This window comes from Peromyscus eremicus, chromosome 10 (genome assembly GCF_949786415.1).
Source record: "Peromyscus eremicus chromosome 10, PerEre_H2_v1, whole genome shotgun sequence".
Classification (NCBI taxonomy): Eukaryota; Metazoa; Chordata; class Mammalia; order Rodentia; family Cricetidae; genus Peromyscus; species Peromyscus eremicus.
In genome coordinates, this window is record NC_081426.1 from 75288924 (window position 1) to 75310462 (window position 21539).

Consider the following 21539-nt stretch of genomic DNA (forward strand, 5'->3'; position numbering starts at 1 on the left):
TGTCTGTCTGTACAGACCTCCAGACCTCCATGGTTAACTTGTGTTGGAATTGAAGTCATGTGCCACCACACCTGGCTCTGTTCTCAGTGTGGCCTTGAACTCATATAGATCCAGACAGATCCCTGCCTCCCAAGTGATAGGATTAAAGGTGTGTGCTAACATTGCATGACTTATGCGTTTACTTACAATGACTGGCTTTTTCCTCTGATCTCCAGGCAAATTTTATTTATTAGAGCACAAAATGGAGGCAGGAGCTGATGCAGAGGCCATGGTCTAGTGCTTAATGGCATGCTCCTCATGGCTTGCTCAGACTGCTTTCTTATAGAATCCAGGATCACTAGCCCAAGGGTAGTCCCACTCACAAGGGACAGCAACACCCCCAGGCCCCCCACATCATTCACCAATTAAGAAAATGACCTATAGGCTTATCCACAGCCTGATCTTGTGGAGGCATTTTCACAATTGTGGTTCCCTCCTCTCAGATGACTTTAGCTCCTGTCAAGTTGACATAAAACTATCCATCACACACATGCGTTGTGACTTCTAGAACTATGAAATAAACCAAATCTTCTTCCTTTATAAATTACTCATTTTCAGTATTCCAATAGAATACTACAACGGAAACCAGGCTATCATATTCTACACCTCTGAACCCTAATTACATTTGCATTTTCCTATTTATTTCTTCATGTTTTGATATTTAATATATTCATAAGTCCTAGAGATTAAGATACAAACAAATACAAGGAAACTATGTTATTCTGTAGGTGACAGGCAGGACCACAAAAATATTCCTTGGTAACTTACTGTTCATTAAGCACAGAAAATGTAAAGTTTGCATAGAAATAATGGTATTAATAAAATACATTAAATGTCCTCTTACACTAAGAACTATTTTGCACATATTTAATACTATTAGCATTTATAATGCTTGAGAAAAATTAACATAAATAAGAAGCAACCTTTACCACATTATTTTATTTAAACATATTATGTATAATCACTATTGAAATTTTACTCAGGTCATAAAATTTACCAGAACACTCAAGTGAACCTAAGATTAAAAATAATTATAAGTTTAATTTATTAGATTCACAAGTATTATTTAAGTACTTCAGAAGATTTATTAGAGTACTTAATAAGAACACCAAATGCATTAACTATGCAAATGCAGTTTAAAACTTTAGTGAATTTATCTAAGTTTGTGTATTGCAACAAATATTAATCAAAAACACTTAAAGTGATTATAAAAATGTGCATGTTTGGTAAATAAAAAAGTCAAACTCATATGATTAAACAAACACTTGTGAAAAATATAGTTTTAAGCTTAATAATTTGAATTAATAAAATGAAGCTTAATTTTAAATAAAAAGGAAATACCTAAGCAGTATATATTTTCAATTAATAGACTATATATATATATATATATATATATATATATATAAAACAAGTTAATATAAATATCATATAGTTTATTACATACACTTATGAATTGGCTGTGTGGTAGTATATATGTATGGAAGAGTCATTGCACATCCCACAGTATGTATGTAGAATTCTGAGGACAAATTGTGGGAGTTAGCTATCTTCTCACACATGTGTGTCTTTGGGAACAAGCTGAGGGTTGATAGCATATACCTTTTCTCATTGAGTCATCTCAGTAACCCCCAAATTTCATTTTTGGGGTTTTATTTGGTTTCCAATAAACATACACAAAGCAACAAGGAATGATAATAGTAATGTACTTGGCAATGGATACAAAATGTTGAGTATTTCAAACAAGCAAAGAATTTTACAGGAAGAAATTAAAATGTAAATGCTTGAAATGTTTGTTATATTATGCTACAGAGCTCTGATTTGGAGATTGGTTAATTCAAATAACGTATTACTGTAGAAACTGTGATAAAGAAAAGATTATTTCTAATGGGATCTGGAGATCCCCATTGTCTAGAATTGTTGACAAGAGAACCTCTTGGATTCACCAGTCTTGCTTCCCTGGCCTTTGTGTTACAGTTGTGTACCACAATGTCCAGCTTTTTTTAGGATGACCTACAAAGCAATGCAATACTAATATTGCATACATGTAATACAGAGCACTATAACTTTACATTCAGATTTTTCTTCTATATATTTTATTGCATATTTCACTTAATTTATGAACTCAGCTTTGCTACCTTCTACTACTTTTTTCATGGAAATTCAACCACTCTTCTACCTATTTTATTTGTTAACTAATGGATCATAAAATTATAACAATATCAAACATAAGTACATAAAATTTAAAAATGAATATAACACATTTTTGAATTTTCAAAGGATCAAACTCATGATATAAGAGAAGAATTGTTTTAAAAGAGAAAACTTGACAAAAGTATGGTCTCCTGTAGTCATAATCTGCATAGAAAGGAAAGAAGCCTGGTTAGCTAAGGCTGGAGGTGATATAAATGTCAGTTTTATAAGAATCCATGTTATCATTCATATGGCAGAGTTTGATAAGGGAAAGGGAGTTAATCACAAATCAGTCAAGTGGAAGTCATGATAAATACATGAAATTGGAAGGAATATCTTAATGTGTTTTTTCTTTGTATCATCTTGAGTCACTAGCTCAGTTTTCTGTGAAAAATATTCTAAAAAGTTGTTTTGCTGTCCTTAATATAGTACATTCCACCAAGACAAGAGAGGTTGGACAAGGCATCCCTTCTATAAGGCTAGAATATGCCTAAGAGCTCTGAAGAACTACTGAAGCTAACAACATGTGCTCACATTAACTTAGCCATGCTAACACCATGTGCTCATAGGAACATAGCTATGATTACATCATATGTTCACAGTAATATAGCCATTTGAAGACCATGTGTCATCTCAGATGCTTACATGTTATGAAAAATCTTCTCTCTCCAATAATCAGAAGTGGGAGCTAGGGATGCAGCTTCACTTGCATGAAGGATTTGTGAGTTTGATTCCTAGTCCCTGAAAAACAGGGCCAGATGGCACATGCCAGTAATATCAGCATTTAGTAGTTGAAACAAGGCAACCTTGAATATGTATTTAGTTAAAGACCAACCACATATATGTAAGAACATGTTCAAGAAAAAAGAAAGGAAGAAGGAAGGAAGGAAAGAAAGAAGGAAGGAAGGAAGGAGAGAGGGAAAGAGAGAGAGAGAGAGAGAGAGAGAGAGAGAGAGAGAGAGAAGAAAGTGATGTTGAATACTCCTTTTCTACACTATGAATATGTATTACTCTCATTGGTTAAAAAAAAAAAAAGCTGACAGGCCAGTAGCTGGCCAGGAAGTTAGATGGGAAAATCAAACTGAGAATGATGGGAAGAAGAAGGCTGGAGTCAGGAAATTCAAGCCAGCCACCAGGCAAGCAGAATGTGTAGAAAATGAGGTAAGAAGCCATGAGCCACTGGCAAAGCATATAGAAATATGGGTTAATTTAAGTATAAGAGTTTTCTAGTAACAAGCCTGAGCTATCAGCCAAGCATTCATAAGTAATATTAAGCCTTGAAGTCAATTCTTTGGGAAGTGGCTGCCAGGTATTTAAAAATAGACATGTGGAAGAGAAACGTCTGTGTACAAGAAAGGAAGAAAACAGAAGTACAGAAGTGACGTGAAATTCAGATACTTGAAATTCACTAATGAATTTAATAATATCCACCTTGTTTGTTCTTTAAAAAAATATTTAGTGCTTTTAAATTATAATTACATAATTTCCCACTTCACTTTCACATCGACCTCTCCCATGTACCCCTTTGTAGGTGAAAGTTTTCCTGTGTGCTGCCTGGCCAACTGTCAGGACAAATCTCTCTCACCCACCAGTCCCGCAAGTAAAAACACAGAGGCTTATATTAATTAAAACTGCTCAGCCATTAACTCAGGCTTCCTACTGACTAGCTCTTACACTTAAACTCTGACCATTTTTGTTAATCTATATGCTGCCACGTTTTCTGTGGCTTTACCTGTGTGCCATTACATGCTGCTCCCTGGATGGTGGGCTGGTCTCTCCTGACTCAGCCTTCCTCTTCCCAGAATACTTCTTGTCTGCTTATCCTGCCTATACTTCCTGCCTGGCTACTGGCCAATCAGCGTTTTATTAAACCAGTGTACAAAAGCATTATCCCACAGCACCCCTCATTGCTCACAAACTTATGGCTCCTTTACATATCTGTGTGTGTGTGTGTGTGTGTGTGTGTGTGTGTGTGTGTGTGTGTAGTCATTTCTTATATTGATCTACCTGGACAAAATTCATATATCTAAAGTTCCACACAGCATCTAATCCACAATACATACCAAAATTAGTCAATTTCCCATGAACTAAGTCTGAAGCAAAAAACTTAGCTGTCTCTTTGTATTCAATGGGGCTATAGGTGTGGACTGAAAAGGTGTAAACTGGCAGAAGTGTCCCTGAAAGAATAGCTATGTAAGTGAATTTCTAGCATCTGGTTTATTTTTAGCATATATAAAAATCTTACTATTTTGTGCATTAATTCTTCTCAGAGATTTGTTTCCCATACATCTCACATGAACTGATGATAGCACTACTAGAGTAAAACAGCCGTCACATTGAAGCATAAATAAAAGATTGGTGAGAAACTGAAAAGAAGAAGAACTAGAAATGTTCAAAGGACAAACATAAATTACTTCATGTTAGAATAAGTTTTTCAATTAGCTCTGGTGTTATTAACAGTGTCTCTTTCAGTGTACCCTATCTTCCGTTCTTCCTTCCTCTCCCCTTTCTTTCTCCCTCATTTTTCTCCTCAATAGAAGTAAATTATGACTGGTCTTCTTCTCACATGGCTGTCACATGTTGTCCGGTTGCAATTTCCTCATGGTTCATACTAAGAAGGACTATTCAATTTCATTAGGGATTGCTGGGTATTCCATCTACAATTTTTCAGCTTCTCTGTTCGTGGGAGATTTTCTTTTCAAACTAAAATTTCTCATCAAAGAATATTTAAAATATTTCAAACGGGACACAGCAAGTATTCCACAGCTGATTATGTAAAGCCAAGTTTATGTGCAGAAATATTCTGCTGCTATGTCTTAATGAGTATGTTGCAGTCTATACGCTAACACCCAAATGTTTGTGAGAAGAGTATATTTGCTGCAAGCAACCAGGATACTTCTTGGTAATGTTTTTGTTGAGTTTTAATTGTATGCAAGGCTCTGCACACAGAACGGCAACCCATAATATTTTGAATATCTTCTATTATTCAGAACAAAGAAAGCACATTACTTTGTGATAATGCCACACAGATAACTTTTATACACTCCCACAGAGTGTTGATCTTCAATTAAATGTCATGGAAGCTCTTGACTGGGAATACTGCAGATTGCCAAGCGGCCCCCACTCCCCAAACTGGCAGCTGGTTTTGTCATAAGAAATGCAAACAGTCCAATCCCATAAACTTAAGGAAAAAGAAAAAAAAAAACCTTTATGTGAGAGATTGCCCTCTATTTTCTTTCCAAATAATAGCATTTCTCATCTTGTACTCCTTATAGCCTCGCATAATTTATATGCAAATAGACGCATTATAAACCCCGATTCCCACTCAGATGAAGCTTACAGAATACTTTAAATGTACTTTTGGCTTGCTGACAACAAACATTTAGGAAAGAAAGCCTGGAACTCACAAAAGCGTCCTTACAATAGCTGAATTGGTTTTAAAGGCCTCCAAACTAATCAGACAGAACTAGTAGGAAGGAGAGAGGAGATGAGTGAGCACCGTGCAAAGTGTTAGGAATATCGTGATGCTTGACTTCCTCCCCAGACCTGACATCCTTGATCGGCTAATTACGAGACTTTTACCAAAACTCGTGTTAATTTATTACTTAACCCACATGGGAAATTTTCACAGCTAGGAGTCATACATGTTAAAATGTGGAGATACTTAGTTTGAAACAAAAGGAAACTAGAAAGATATGAGATGGTGACGGTTTGATTTCCATTCGGTTATGTTTTTGATACAATGTACCTCATAGGCATTGAGCTTTAGAATAAGACACTTTTCTGTGCAGGGTGTCAAATTCTGCTCATTTGACATGTAATGTGAGTCATGTGGCTGATTAAACCCATCTTCTATTCTAAACTTGGAACCTAATTATATCAAAAACGTCCATGTACTTCAGACTTGATTGACAGGGACAGCACTTACTGTCAGGTTCCATTTAAGCCTGGCCCCTCCGTGCCTTGTAGTTTTCATGTATCAAGCTATGTAAGTGTTTCATCCTGTCTCTTGGGATGGAATTTTGTTTTCTGAAAAATACTGGTCGAGTTTGCTGTTTCATGGTTTACTTACGTTTTTGAAAGCTAACAGTAATGGCATTGCTCAGGAAAAGGTAACTGCTGACTTAAGAAAATTATCTCTGACTTTTATTAAACACAATTTTAAGGTAGTAGCAACATTTTTTATCACACATTGTATTTATTTCTAAAGAAATAAAAGCAAAACTCACATTCTTAGAGAACCCTGGTATATCAATCAATTCCAGAAATCAATCAGGTGTAATCAATTCAAATGTTTTTTTTTTTTAAAGATTTATTTATTTATTATGTATACAGTGTTCTGCCTACATGTATGCCTGCAGGCCAGAAGAGGGCACCAGATCTCATTATAGATGGTTGTTAGCCACCATGTGGTTGCTGGGAATTGAACTCAGAACCTCTGGGAGAGCAGCCAGTGCTCTTAATCTCTGAGCCATCTCTCCAGCCCCCCCCCCATTTTTTTTAAAGGATTGGTGATTTTTATTTATTTATTTATTTATTTATTTATTTATTTATTTTTATTTTATGGAGCTGAGAACTGAACCCAGGGCCTTGTGCTTGCTAGGCAAGCGCTCTACCACTGAGCTAAATCCTCAACTCCTCAATTCAAATGTTTTTAAGACTTAAAATACATGTGTAAGTATTTGGGGGACTGGAGGGACAGCCCAGAGGCTATTGCCACTTTCTGCCTTTCCAGAGTCTGTGATTTTAGTTCACAGAACTCTGATCAGACATCTACACCTGTGGGTAACTCCAACTCAAAAGGAAACTGAAACCCACTTTCAACCGTCTTTGGTACCTGTATACGCCTGGAATACACTCACAAAGATGCATACAAATGTACTCAAGTAAGTAAAACAACTGTCTTTTGGCAAACTGGAAAAAAAAAAAACACTTATTCTTAAAAAATATTAAAGACAGTAGCCAATTAGATGGAACATTGGATAAAGGTGCTTGCCATCAAGCATACTGACCTGGGTGGGATCCCAGATCCCACACTGGCGAAAGAGAAAATCTGCTCTTGCTGGTTGTCCTTGACCTCCACAGGCATGCTGTGATAAGCATGGAGCCCTACACATACAAAGGCACACAAATCCATTTTATTTTTAATAAAATTATACTCAAGTAACAGAAGTAGTCAAGTAAAACTTTGGTTATGTTTATTTCCTAAACAGAAATAAATTCAAAACATGAATAATCTAAACACAAAAAACATTAAAAATTAATTTATGACAACTTGACATTTGCAGTGTGTAATAATGGAATAGAAACTGTTGCATGTTTCTCAATTATTTTATTGCAGACATTGTTCTAACATTGGATGTAGAAATCAACTAATACTACTACCATGTGAGGTAGTAGGCTCTTTATTGTCTATCTTATGTAAATGAAGAAATAATACCTCAGAAATTTTAACTAACTTTTCCAAAGTCATGTATAAGCAGGTGTTTGAAATTATTTCCAGTGCCCAGGCTCGAAAATGGGTTTGAGGTTAGTATATCAGACATGGTTTGCAATTATCATGATCATTCCTTCGTGTGTTCATTACATCTTCAAATAAAGTTGAATCCATTTTTTAGCTATTTATATAATTATTGCTATAGTCACTGCTCTCAGCATGGACCGTACCAGTAGTGTTGAACTATTCCCCTTCCTCTGAAGCTAAACAGACAATGGACAGACAACAAGAAAAAGGAAATCCAAACTTCATTAAGTACTTAATAAACACAAAATATTAGACAAAGAGTGTAAAGATCCTGAACTTAACATGAGTTAAGGAAGAGTCACAGACTTAGACTCCTGTGGTGAAGCGAGTTGGATCAAGGTACCATTAGTAACATCCACATGTGATCAACTGCTTCTAGGCCAGAAGTCATGTCCCATTTTGCTGCGGAACAATGCTTTTCTACACTGGCTACACCATTTCTTCCTTCTTTATAAGATCCATTCTATGCGTAAAAGGTACAGTAGAGGAGACATCAGATAGAAAACTGTGTCCACTCTATACTCGATAGATAGATAGATAGATAGATAGATAGATAGATAGATAGATAGATAGATAGATAGATATAAATATGCACGCATAGATGTGAACATAATTCTACATTTAAGTTACACTAAAACATTTCTGTAGTAGATTTCTTATCTACAATGAGATATGCATCCAAATCTGAAGTGGATGTCAGAACCTGGACCTAATATCAAAGCTTATCAATATTGCTGTATATAAACAATGACATCATGAGGTTTGCAGGCAAATGGATGGATCTAGAAAAAATCATCGTGAGTCAGGTAACCCAGACTCAGAAAATGATTTTTAAAAATATTCACACACATGGTAGAGATTACAGTTAGCATGGGATCATATTTAAAGCTCAAACTTTGGTAGTGAAGGAAGAGCTGATAATAGCAAAGGGGCAATAAGTGTCACTCCTGATAGAATGAAGGTCTGATAGGCTCCCACTGTTTTCTGCAAGATGCAGAAGGCTTGCTGCAGACCTCAGGGAGACGCTGTTTTCTGTATGAGGCAAGAAAGCAAAGGAAAAGTTCAAAGCAGGAGGACAAGAGGATTTTTACAAGGTCAGACTTTAGAGAATGATGGGAGACCTTTGGGATTTGGAGTGTATACTCTAACAACAGAACCAAGGAACTTAGTGTACATCAGGACGGGACACATTCATTTGAGTAAACAGTTTAATAAAATAACTATGAAAGCCTGGGAAAGCTAGAGGGAAACTGCAAAGGACAGGGATGAAAGGTTAATACTTCTTCCCACATTCATAAGAGAATAAGAGGAAGACCCCAAAGATTGAAAAAGAATTGCAATTCAAAGTTATTTGACAGAAGGTCAGTTTTCTGGGACAAAGTCCAGAACAGGGAAATCTGCAGAGTGAATTGGAAGGAAACTTTACGTTAGTCAGTTTTCTGGTACTGCAACTGAATGCCTGAAATCATGGTTACATGAGGTAAGGTGTATTTTGACTTAGAGTTTCAGAGGTTCTGGCCTGTGGCCAGTTACCCATATTGCACTGAGACTTTGTTCTAAATGCTTTTTACTACTGTGATAAACACCATGAGCAAAAGAAAGGAGAGGATTAAAGCATTTATTGCATTTTCTTTCTTTCATTCTTCCTCCTTCCTTTTTTTCTTTCTGTCTTTTGTTTTTGTTTGTTTGTTTGTTTTTTGAATAAGGGTTTCTCTGTACAGCTTTGGCTATCCTGGAACTCAGGCTGGCCTCAAAATCACAGTGATTTACCTGCTTCTCCCATAATACCTGAGTGTTGAGATTAAAGGTGTATTGTGGTGGTATTGTGGCTAGAAAATGGTGGCACTCACATCTTTAATCCTAGCATTTCAGAGGTAGAAATCCCTCTGGATCTCTGTGAGTTCAAGGCCACATTGGAAACAGCCAGGCATGGCGACACACGCCTTTAATCCAAGAAAGCGAGTTTTTAATCCCAGGGAGTGATGGTAGAAAGGAAAGATATATAAGGAGTGAAGACCAGAAACAAGAAGCATTTGGCTGGTTAAGCTTTTAGCTGGTTAAGCTTCAGGCTTTCGAGGATCAGTTCAGCTGAGAGCCATTGGGATGAAGACACAGAGGCTTCCAGTCTGAGAAAACAAGACCAGCTGAGAAGTTCGCCTGTGAGGTTAGCTGTGGCTTGTTCTGTCTCTCTGACCATCCAGCATTTCACTCCAATAACTAGCCTCAGGTTTGAATTTATTAATAAGAACTTTTAAGATTCCTGCTACAGTGTACGCCACCACCGCCTGGTGAAATTACTTATTTGAATTATACATCCACTCCATGTCCCAGTCCATTATTGAAAGTGGTAAGAGCAAGAGAAACTCCAGAAGGATCCTCTAGGCAGATACTGAAGCAGAAAACAGCCTCACACTCAATTACTTCCCCTTCTTCCCCATGCCCACTTTCCTACAGATGGTACCAGTCACAGTAGTATGGATGGGCCACCCTATGTCAATTAGCATATGACAATGCCCCGTAGAGATATCCATAGGCCAATCACGTGGGGCACGTCTTTAGTTGGTCTTCCATCTAGTCTGGTATGTCAAGTTGACCACCAAAGGCCTGTAGAAAAGCAGTAAATGCATCGAGTCAGGAGGACATGATGAAAGAAGACTGTGGAAGTGTTTATATAATTATTCTTTATCAATAAAAAATCTGGAGTCAGATTTACACTGTTAAATGAGCTGCATAGGTACAATACCTTGAACAAGAGTAGAAAAGTATGTACAGTAGGTTTTAACAAAAATATTCTTAAATTTGTATTCTTACACAAAAATATCTTAAACAAGTAGAAACATATGTACCATATAACAAAAGTAACCTCAAATTTATATCAATATACAAAAATCCATACCAATGTAAAATATTTAAGACTAGTAGAAGCTTTTCTAGTTTAAAAGTAGATTCAATAATCTACACTTTTATTCTATCCTTTCTAAATCCCTGCTTTTTCTTTTCAGAAAAAGATCTCTGAATCAAATTTCCTTTATGCAGCTTTCTTTTTCCTGACCATTACCAATAACAACTTGTAACCAACCCCCCTAAACAATGATAAATATCCATAACTCACTGAATCACCAAACACTGCCCACCCCACCTATTGGGAATGTGGGCATCATGTTCTTAAAATTACTTCCTTTTGTCTGGGGGGTGACAGCATCTGTAGGGACCCTGAAAAAAAATGGGATAATTGTCAAGTCTTGGGAGAGCAAGCTGTATGATGCCCAGTTTCTGTGTAACAGAAAGGTACAGGGCTTATCTCAAGTCCTAGCTAGAGTACTTTGTGAGGCTGGACTATCTCAGCTAACCACCTTGAAATTGTTCTGAGCAGTTTGTAGTCCAAAGCCAATATTGAGTGGTGTTTGCCAGCTTATTGGCATTTCCACGATCCAGGTGTAATCATCAATGTGGGGCCCCATTCTTCTTTTGGAGACTTCAAAGGTCTTTGTTACGTATAGTCATGGTTCATTGCAGAAAACTTAAATATTTTAAATGTCGTATGCAGCAGATTTTGAAGAGGTTAAAGGACCATAATTTGCTATATATATCCAGAATACAAAAACTTAAATCCTAATTACCTGATACTCAAATCCGAAATCATGTACAGGAAGCTAGATGAAGCCTTTGTCTAGAATGAGTTAGTACTCTGTATGACCATTAATATAATGACAAAAAGTTTAATATATATATATATATATATATATATATATATATATATATATATATATATATATATGTGTGTGTGTGTGTGTGTGTGTGTGTGTGTGTTAATTTTATAAATTTTGAAATAATATTTTTACCTTAAGAAGAAGGTGAAAAGTTGAAAGAGCCAAAATAAAACCAAGTAATTATGAGATTAGTGGCAATAGAGTAGTCCCTTAATTTTTTTTTGTCCCATATAAGTTTTAAAAATTGGATACAAAACTTCCAGTATACACACACACACACACACACACACGTGCTAACACACACACACATATATGTGCTAACACACACACATACACACACACACATATGTTAATTTTATAAGTTTGGATGGTACACAGCCTGGCTGAGGGCACTGCTCACATATAGCTGTGAGCTGAGAGTGTGTGGTAGTTGTAACAACAATAGGAGCCTGGGCAGGTATCAAGGAGGCTACCTAGTGTGGCAGCAGCCCAAGGAGGGGGTTCATGGGGAGAGGAAGCCAGCTGTCTGAAAAACAGACACAGGAGATCATGTGGAAGAAGCACACGTGGTGGGAGCTGCCTGAAGGCAGAGCCAGCCAGTGGTGGGCAGGTGGGTAAGTCCGGCGGCTGCCAGAAGCACCAAAGCCAGGGGCAGGTGACTATCTTGTGAATTTGTGGCCCGATTTGGACACCAAGTGAAGTGTTTATCTAATTAATGAAATTAATTAATCAATTAATAATCTAATCAATAAAAATTGGGAATCAGATATCAGGGTTAGAACCTGAAAGATCAGAAAAGCAGGGAAGCAGCCACCAGTCCCCACCTACCTCTTCCATTCTTTCCCCCAAAATGGCCGAGATCCTCTCTCAGCCTCACCTTACCACTTCCTGTCTCCTGTCTACGGTTCTCCAAATCTCTATGGTTAATTTTGGCCAACTTAGTGGCCAGCTGCACCCTCTGACTTCAAGCAAGCTTTATTTGTCAGAACACAATCAAAATATCCTACAGCAGACTGTTGCATAAGTATTGTGCTAAAGAGAGAGCAAGATAAATTGATAGGGCTCAATACCCTTCAATGTGAATCACTAAAAACCTGAATACTTTCAACCACATAAGGTTCTGTAAATTTCTAGTGGCCTCAATGCTTGCAACCAAATCCTCGATACACTGGTCTTTTGCGGACATTGCAGATAAGAACTACAACCTTAAGCCGGGCGGTGGTGGCGCACGCCTTTAATCCCAGCACTCGGGAGGCAGAGCCAGGCGGATCTCTGTGAGTTCGAGGACAGCCTGGGCTACCAAGTGAGTTCCAGGAAAAGGCGCAAAGCTACGCAGAGAAACCCTGTCTCGAAAAACCAAAAAAAAAAAAAAAAAGAACTACAACCTTTCAGTTCCTGAGAATATGTAAGATGATCCAGGAATTCTAGCACTATATGTGACTTACATGATTGGGAACAAGCAGTGTTACAACAACGAATCTTATGTCCTATGGCAGCCTTGACGGGGTGACATTGTAGGAGTGGAGAAAATGTCGAAATGCCCATCTTTTCATGGAAAATACGGAGCAGAGGTCCCTCTCTTCAGGTTTTCATACTCTGTGAATGCTTTACAAATACTTTCGAAAATTGTTTTTATTAATTTCACGTGTAAAAATTGAACATAGTACATAAAAATGTAATGGTTGAAAACTGACATATGTTTTAGCACTTCCTATGAATTATGCAGTATTTCATGTACAATGTTAATTCATGTATATTTCATGTCATGCCCTATGAAGTATGTAGTGTTGCTATTTGTTTTCTAATTGAGGAAATAGATGCAAAAGTAAATTTTAAACAACTTACTCTATTTTACAGAGGAAGTCAGTAACAGAGACATAATGCAGGCCATCTTTGTATCCACTGTGATCAACTCAACAAACCTACCTGAGAAAATAATACGATACTAAAAATTAAGTGATGACAATTGAATTATAATACATTCAATATTCACAACTGATTTATATAATTTACTGTCTAAATTCATTTTTTTAAAAACATACATAAATAATGATATAATCAAAGAAACAGAGGCCATCAAATTGGAAGGGGGATAGGAGATGTTAAAGAGAATAGCTGGGAGTAGCTGAAGATTAAAAGATGGACGGGAAAAGTAATGTAATTCTATTTCAGTTAAAATAATATTTTTTAAAAAAGAAAAGAAAACTGAGTCTGTACCTAAAAAGAATGAGGAAAGTGGTTATGTGTTCAACATACAGAACGTATTGCCCAGGAATCACATCCCAACCATGACACAGAAGAAGGAGTTCAATAGGTCTTTCTAGATTCGGTCTTGTGTCTGCAATAGAAATATTAATGACAGCGAACCCATGAAGATACTAGGAGGGCTCGTTGAGAACTATAATTTCCTTAAGAGTTTAGCCATAGAAATTTCACAGTACAGGCCCTAATTTGTTACTTAAATGCAGTGCAACTCTGGAATGGATTAGTGTTAGACAAAATAATATACTAAGGCATTCATATTTTCAAGGCACGAGGGGAAATCCTACAGATAATGATATCAGAGGTATATTGTCCCTTAATAATTTATTAAATCCATCAGTAAGAACAGAATCACTGCTAGAGTGAAGCAATTTAATGGATATCAAGTATATAATTATCTGAATTATCAGAGTCTCCATTAATTAAATTCTTATGTATGTGATCAGTTTATATTATCAAACAGTCTGAGTTATTTCATGATCTTTTTGCGAAAGGTGAAACTATAAATTATCACCAGGAAAGATTGGCACACTAACTCAAAGAAGAAAAAGGTACAGCTATCTCACTTAAACCTGATTTTAGCTCTTTCTGCATTTTTGTTTCCCAGGCTCGAGTTTCTAAGATAGGAGGAAAAAAGACATCTAGTAGAATGAATTATCGGGAATCTTAAAAATTGTAGTTATGGAAGCATGCAAACTTTAATGAACTGTTCCTTAAATTTTAAAAATTGGATGCAAAATTTCCAGTACTTCTAACTACAGATCCTTCAATGTATGCACCCAGTTTATTACTGATGTATATATGGTCTTTACTACATAATATTATTTAATATAACTCATCAATGACTGTGAATATATGGTATTCAGTGACTTTTAGGTCCCAGGCTGTAGGCTCAGTTAGTCCCTATTTCTTTAACTTCATCTCCCCCATGATAAACATTTCAAACTTGGGTCCCGTTGCTGCCTGATGCTTCAAGAACCTGTTAGCTTCTAATTTAAACAGCAATTGGATTCAATTTTCCAGAACACAGAATAAGTAATCAGAAGAGCTCAGTGCATGTGGTTAATGGTTTTTATTCCAGAAGCGTTTCTTATTAACATTTTCTGTATGCATTAACATCTTATTTTTTATTGCTAACTCGGTTCCCATTTTTATGTAAATAGTGGCTGACCTCTGTTGCTCAATATGTTATTAAAAATGCACACTTGAAAGCATGTGTATTTACTAATTAGAATCACTCTAGGTTGTGCAGGAGCAGTAACAACAGCATTCTGGATAGTTAAGTTTTTTCACTTCGTGCTGTTGCTTTAAGTTCAGCTTGACTTTTTGTTGGAAGGGTCTCTGTCTGTGTTTTAAGTAACATGAAAGATGGCAAACAATTTAATGAAATATTACTGAAATGAAATGAAAGATTCAGAGCTCAATAAATCTAATAGAAATTGGAAAAATGACATTTTGTGACTGATGACTATTTGCAGAACTGAAGACATTTTTTGACTGATATATGGAAGACTTAAGCAATATTTAGAAATAATATTAGTATAAATTAATTTTGTAAGATTGTCCTATGGGAGTTTTCTATTTAAATTGATTTTTTTGTATTGACTACTGTTTATACATTAAAAAAAAACGTTTTTTATTATTTTTGAACATCTTGTAGAAAGATTGCTTATTAATTTATCTACTTATGTATTTTATCAGATTTGCTATTAACAAATTGGAATTTCTTCAGCAGTTATATATCATAGGATTTATTATTGAACAAAAACCTCTGAGGGCATCCTGTTATTGATGATTGAGGTAGAATGAATTGCTTTTGGTAGGGTGATCTTAATAAATACTAAGTTTCTTTTTAGGTTTGTTTTGCTTTTTTTAGGATAGGGTCTTCATTTAAAAAAAAAAGGAAAGAAAAAGAAAGAAAGAAGAGAAAGAAAGAACATTAAGAAGAGAAAGAACAAGCAAGTTGGTCTTGAACTTAGGAAATCCTCCTGTCTCAGCCTCCAAGTTCTGGGATTAGAAGCATGAGGCACCATCCCTGGAATGCATAGGAGTCTGTTACAGACATGCTAAAAATATATTTTCTATTATCAAAGAAACATAACAGATACTAATAAATGAATCCTAATAGATTATAGGTCATGCGTGGTAGTTAAAATGAGAAAAGTATGAAATAATGTTTTTTTTTTCTGATAAAAATATACCATAATTTTATGGTAGTAGAAAACATAGATTATAAATTTTTAAGGAAAATATACCCCAAAACTAGCCAACCAAAGATAACTCTTTAAATGACACTTTGCACAGTCTTCTCCAATTTCATCTACATATCTTTTGAGCACATTTACATGCCCCCAAATGGGACCAAACACACATAAAACATTATAATATGTTTACTTTAGATTAAGGTACTCAGCAGCACTATTGTATATATAGCATGTCATGGCAACAATTGTGTATGATCATAAGGAACTATGAAATTGCCATTAGTTTTATTATGAATACATAGGATTGTGTTATGTTGCCATTTTAATGCCATAAAAAATACTGTGAAAATGTTTTTATACGTCTTTGTGTTTCTCCAATTATTTTCTTTCCATAAATCATTAGAGGTGAAATTACTAGGTCAAAGTATATGCACATTTTTAATTTTCATGCATATTGCCTTTCAGAAAGGTCAGAAAAATTTCTGCCCTGGCCAACAGAATATGATAGGGCTTATTTTCTCATGACCTCACTAATTAAATGGGGGATAGCATGCCAATCAGGAGAAATGATGTCCCAGTGGAACTTGCTTTTTAAATTTTACTGATATTTCCTGTTGTCTTTCCATACATGTTATAGCTTACACTAATTAAAATATACATTTATTTTCCATATGTGTGGCAAATGTATATCATCATATATTAATTACAATAATGGGTTTTATTGTAACACCTTTATAGATGAATATTATACATTTTTACCACTGTAACCCCTTATTATCTCTTCCTGCTTTCTTGCTGGTCTACTTCCTCTTCCTAAGTAGTTACCCATTCCTGTTTATATGTGTCCATTTAGTTAGTTAGTTGGCTAGTTAACTTGTGACACAAGGAGTTTATCTAGGGTTGTTTATAGGATGATTGTTTACAGAAGCATGGACAGCTTCCTAGCAGCTATACTAGTTAATAAAATGACTCTTTTCCCCTAACAGGCATCAAATGTCCATTTTTCCCTGGGAAGGAATGAGGCCTCATGTGACTCTAGCCCATCAGTGAAGGAATATTTATGGTCCCAATATTGTTCAAGCCTTATGCAGATAATCAGGCAACTGCTGAGTCTATCTCTGTAACAGCCCCATCACAACCAGACAGTAGCTCACAGCAACTTTATCTCATCCTATGATTCCTACATTCTTCCATCCCTTCTTCCATTATGTTTCCTGAGCCTTGGAGTGGGAAAGGTTGATATTCCTTTAAGGATAATAATGTTACCATCATTTTCTGTCAGCACTTTGACCAGCTATGAGCCTCTGCAGTAATAGTCACCACCTGCCACAAAAAGAAGATAATCTGACCAAAGCTGAGAGCACCACTAACAGAATATGATAGGTCCTATTTCCACATGACCTTGAACAATAAATAAAGCACCATAATGTAACAAAATATTTAAATATTTTTATTGTACTTATGCCAATTTTAAACTGATATAACCTGAAATAAAGATAAGGAATCTCTTGTCCTTGGCATTCATTGCTGTTTTATAAAGATATTTTTAATGATCATCATTATTTTATATTTATTTGTGAGTGACATTAAAAATAAAATTTTCTAATTTCAAAATAGAAAAGGGGATTTTTTTTTGTTTTTTGTGACAGGGTTTCTCTGTGCTTTTCCTGGAACCACTTTGTAGACCAGGCTGGCCTCAAACTCACAGAGATCCACCTGGCTCTGTCTCCTGAGTGCTGGGATTAAAGGCGTGCACCACCACCACCCGGCAGAAGAGGAGATTTTTATATTTTAGTTTTATTCTCCCTAATTACATATATGAGTGGGTTTCTGAACATTTGCATATGAGTGTATGTGCCCATGGAGAGCAGAAGAGAGGCCTGGATCCCCTAGAGCTGGAGTTAGAGCACTTGTGAAACCCCAGACAGGGTCCTTAGAACCAAACTCAGGCTCTCTGCAAGAGCACTGCGTGTACTCCAATCATCTCTCTAGCTGCAAAGAGAGGGCTGTCAAAGGTCCCAATCATTACTAAAAGTCAGAAAGATATGCCAACTAGCATCTTGTCATTACACATTGTATATATGCACGCAATAGCTACATGTAATAGTTACATGGCATTTCAAAAACTTGGCACATGATTCATTTAAATACTGGAATGATTCTTTTTTTTTTTTTTGCTATGTCAAATGGACTAATAATAGAGAACTATAGTTTCACTTCTTCAACATTGCATTGTAATTTGAAAATACCATCAGTGAATTACTGAGGTGTATGACAGAATTTCTTATGAGTGCCGTGCTAAAATGACCCGTGTGTAATACAAGCAAAATAAAACTAAAAACTGGTAGCAAATGTGTACCTGCAAATGAAGGAGGAAACCATTTAAGAAAAAGTCCTGTGAAGCAAGCAATAAGATGGATTAGAGAACTACATTTGTGCTGGAGCAGTGGTTCTCAGTCTTCCAAATGCTGTGACTCTTTAATACAGTTCCCTAAGTTGTGCTGACCCCCAACCATGAAATTATTTTCTTGCTATTTCATAACTGTAATTTTGCTACTGATATGAATCATAAGGAAAATATCTGGTATGTGAACCCAAGGGGGTGGCAACCCTCAGGTACAGACCCACTACGCAAGTGTACAGAGAAGGCAGAGCTGCACCCAGTATGAAGCAGGTGAAAAGGTTATAGTGGTGGGGTTGTAAAATGAAGAAATGAAGGAGTTTCTGACAGTTTTACCCTTGAAGACTACTACATCTATGCAAAAAAGAAGCTGCAGTCAATTGCAAAGACAACAGGTAATTTCTAGAGAACTGTAAATATATATAAGAGCCAAAAATATATAATGTAGTCCTTGATTGTTAGTAAATCATTTATCTAGATAATAATTCTTTACAATTATTGACTCAGTGTGACAAAATCATTATGTGGGATAACAAGAAGGAAATCTGAATGTTTGGTTGAATGTGGTGTAAGAGGTCCTTCACATCATAACAAAGTACAATGTAAATGTATGCCAGTAGTGAATCAAGAGAGGGTGGAAAGAATGTCAAATGATAGGGAGATGTGCTGCAACATGATGCCTCCTAAGCCTGATAATGCCCTAATCCTCATGATCTCACTGGAGCTGCAGCGAGCTGCATAGGACCTGCACAGGATGGGAGTCCTCAACATGTCATCATAATTGGAGAGAGGCACATGAGGAAACCTAACAGCTTACCACACAGAAGGCAGCAAACGAGTAACACAGAGAAACATCCTAAGTGGTTGAAGTAGTTTCCTGGGAGAAGACTACAAGACCACAGGCCAGAGCTCCACTCTGCTCTTACAATCCTTTTTTAGTTATTTTTCAAAGTCTACATGCCTGTTTTACTTTGATACAAATTATTTTAAAATGTCTCATGAAGAAAAGAATTTGTAAACATGACCTTAATGCATAAAGTCTTAAGCCATCTACTGCTCAAACATTGAAGTCTGTCTGTGTGGGTAAGAGGTAGGACCCCTAATCACAAAAGTAATAGGGAACTATTGTATGTTAATGTATGCATTTGTAAACAAATGTGCTGCTGATGTGTGAACACTGGTTAACATGTTACTGGTATTTGGAAAATTGACATATTTTAATTTTGTTTATTTTTTTTCACAAAATATTTATTTGTTTTAGTTTTGTGTGTGTGTGTGTGTGTCTGTGTGTGTGTCTGTGTCTTTGTGTCTGTGTGCTCCTATGCCTGTTTATCTTTTTTGTTATGTGTATCAACAGCTAGCAGGGGCCAGTGGAGACTAGAAGAGAGCACCAGCTACTTCAGAACTGAGGTTAGAGAGTTTTGTGAGCTACCATATATGGGAATTGAACTCGGACCCTCTGCAAGAGAAGCAAGTATCTTTAATTGCTAACCCATCTCTCTACCCATAGAGCCTTTCTTATAGTCTGTAAGTCCATGTTCCCATAACTATCAGTGTATTACTTCATATTTCTATCTGAATAGAATATTTTTATCTGAAGGCAGTTTTGAAGGTAACAGGGTTTATGCTTCTAGAAAAACCAATTATGGAAAAGATGCCACTGTTTCAGACATGCAGCCAGCACCCTTGCTGCCACACCAGGGGTGTGCTTTGGCCACCAAAAGCTGTGAGTCTTCTTCTTTTCCTAGACTTTTACTCTTTTGTTTTAAACTGAATTGAGCAAAGTCGAGGGACTCTAGCTAGAGCAAAGCCTCTAAGCACAACCTTCCAGAACATCAACTCCTCGCAACACTGGGGATCACAACAATCAGAGAACTGTGTTCAGAAAGAGAACAAAAATGCGATTTAGAGCTACTAAGTTGAAAGGAAGCTATCTCATATTTCCCAGTATGTTCTCTATTTGAGTATGTTGATACAAAAAGAGCAACAATAACAACAACAACAAAATCCAACGATTTAGCCAGGCTTGGTGGTACACAGCTTTAGTCCCAGCACTCAGAATGCAGAGACAGGGGAATCTCTCTGAGTTCAAGGCTAGCAAGCTCCAGGACAACTAAAACTGTATAGAGAGATCCTGGATCAAAACAAACAAACAAACAAATCAAAACCAACCAAACAAACATAAACAACAACAATTTAATTTTATGAAAGAACATTGTATCATATTTTCCAACAATGTAAATCAATACAACAGATTAGTGACATTTTCTATAAAAATAAAGAAACAAAAAGACCCTAAATGTTTTATAAACTATAATAAAGCTCTTTGGGTGTTTGTTGGTTGGAAATTGAGACATGGAAAGTTTTTAATTAGAACAGCTATGTTTGTGCAGACTTTATTTCCTAAATCATTGTAGAGAAAAATGAAGGCTAATAATGTAAAGCAAATTAAAAATCAGCTAACTTGTCAGTACATTAAGAGTACATGTATTGATCATGAGTAAAGGCCCCCAAAGCTCTCCAGCACTTTGGTAGCACACACAGCATAGCTGGGCAGCTTAGCTTGCGAATCAAAATACTTTCAGCTTACTTATTGGATACAATTCAACAGCTGTTGAAAATTAGCCACCGGCTTTCATGATTACCAATAATAAGATTTTGCTATGTAACTAAAATGTATTGATTAATGCAGCCAAGGGTAGAAGTACAAAAGTTAATCTCTATTATACAGTACTCACTAAAGAAAAGGACTAACTGGGATGGTAGAGAGATTTACAAGTTAAGGTTTTTCCTAAATGCAAATCATTCATTACAATACCAATTTTCAAATGCTTTGCAGAAGTTTTAAAATTACACTATTACAGAAATAAAGCTAAGAAGTTTCTAGTAAGTCATAATCTTAAAAATTTAAACAATGGTGCTCGTAAGCTCCATTTTATAACAAACTAATGAAACGTATTTCATTGAATGAGTATGTTTGCTATCAAGACTTTTAAAAATAGCTTCAATTCTTACTTCTGGATGAAGGATTGATCAAATTGTGCTTTAATTTTTAGTTCTCTCTACTTCAGTATCTTTATGCCAAAATTTACTGAACATTTATATTTGGATAAAAATATGTTTGTAAAATGAGTTTCAGTGTTGTTTTCAAACAACTATGGAACTCAGAAGCCTGATTTATACCTCTCTGTTTGACCCTGCTAATTAAC